Below are 1,788 nucleotides of genomic sequence, written 5' to 3'. Positions count from 1 at the left end.
GGCTAGGTCAGCTATGACCTGGTGGTTGGTGGCGGCTTGATCCACTCCTGGATCCTTCTCCCACTTCCCCGTTGCCTAACACCGAGCACCCGGATGGGAGCATGGGATCGACGGTGGCCGGAAACATGATTTAAAATGGGACTTTATACCACCAAATAAGAATGTGTGTACATATATCTCATTGTACGCAACAACACACCGTTTTTTGGGTAATACTCTACCCAGGCTTAATTCGTCCTAGCAAAAGAAATCACATCATGAGCAAAAGAACGAATTCGCTACTAACGTTTCAAATCAAGATTTATCCATCTAACAGTCCCAAAATATATTTCCGTTCTCATTATTGCAACAACGTTTTTTGTACCAACAATGTGACACTGCACTACAATATATTTTCACAGGCCATGGAAAAATAAAGAATTTGACAATAGATAGCCTCCAGTCTAAAATTATAATTTTGCGCGCACTTTGGAGCTATTGGATGCCTGAAAAATATCGGTCCTCATATAATCTAACCGTTACACCTCTTGAGTCCAATTAGAAACTCTTTCATTATTGGTTATAAAGTGTTTGCTTTGGTCAGTTAATAATCCCTCTGTTCATAAATACAAGACATTTTAGAGACAAGATGCATATTTAATGAAGCATCCACTTGCTGTAGAAAGCATGTTTTATGGTTCTGTACCAGGTAAGGTGTTTAGTAACCTATTTAACAATGCTTTCCAGCTTCTTTCCATGTTCTAACATACTTCATGTGTTGTGCAATAATCTACTGATGGCCAGTTGCAACTTCATTTCACTATTGACACTGCATATGATGTTCTTTATTCTCAGCAAAGCAAACATCTTATTTGTTTATCATACTATTCTCTACAAAAAACTAGGCGTTGCTGAAGCTGGAGTCATGATGGCGTTAGTAATCTTGGTGATGCTTCTTATACGGCAAACCAACTTGTTTTTGATTATCCTATGGGTTATTTATCCAAATGTTGCATATAGGAGTATTGTTGAGCTAATAATATTTGAATCTGAGGTAGCATACTATTTCAATTTGAGTTCAAAAATTATAAATCTTAGTATTTGTTTTCAGTTATCAATCTTCTTCCCTTCTCCTTTTTTGGGTCACTTTTGATAGCTTCTTTCATTCTGTACATTTTAGTTGCTGGCTCAAGCCTTGGCTCTTTTTCTAGACTAGGCCTCAATTTATGGGAAAATGCAGTCTTCATTTACTGAGTTATATTTTTGTCTTGGTTTCTTCCAGGTCCCTCGTACAGTGGTTCAGAAAAAACCCTATCCAATGGAGATGATGCATGAGGAGCGGCAAAGTCATGATCCATAAAGCCCTATGTTATTCTTTTTCTCACTATGATTTTACTTTTTATGGTTGGATGCCAAGTAGCCAAGCAGACGCTTTTTCATAGATTAGTTTCTTAGTTTCATAACTTGAACTGCGTTGTCGAGTGCAGTGTGTAGGCTCTTTCTCGATTGCTCAGCAGGCGATCAACGCGGCACATGTGGAGGCTGTGAGAGCTGTGAATGGCACCGGTCTTGTCGTACTTATGAGCAGGAGCACGGGCCACATTACTCTTCATGCCACTCTGAGCAGCTGAGATGTTGACTGCTGGTTGAGATTGATTTCCACGTTGAATGGAATGGAGACCTATTTGAGTTCCTGTATGGGAGGGTAAAGAAGAAGGGGCATGTTGTTGTGGTTGTTGTTGAAGGCGTTGGTCAGGAGTTGATTACCTGGACTGATGACCAGAACCGAGAGCGGGATGAGTATGTCAA

General features: G+C 39.9%; 1 long non-coding RNA gene across 1 annotated transcript; it reads left to right on the top strand.

The window, feature by feature from the left end:
• The first annotated feature begins 6 nt into the window (after positions 1–6).
• On the top strand, positions 7–1,673 carry LOC119348354. The gene is made up of 2 exons (XR_005168904.1): positions 7–1,033; positions 1,262–1,673. It is a non-coding gene; the product is annotated as an uncharacterized LOC119348354 (long non-coding RNA).
• Positions 1,674–1,788: the final 115 nt, after the last annotated feature.

Source organism: Triticum dicoccoides, unplaced genomic scaffold (assembly GCF_002162155.2).
Source record: "Triticum dicoccoides isolate Atlit2015 ecotype Zavitan unplaced genomic scaffold, WEW_v2.0 scaffold89565, whole genome shotgun sequence".
Taxonomy (NCBI): domain Eukaryota; kingdom Viridiplantae; phylum Streptophyta; class Magnoliopsida; order Poales; family Poaceae; genus Triticum; species Triticum dicoccoides.
This window is presented reverse-complemented; position numbering and strand designations above follow the sequence as displayed.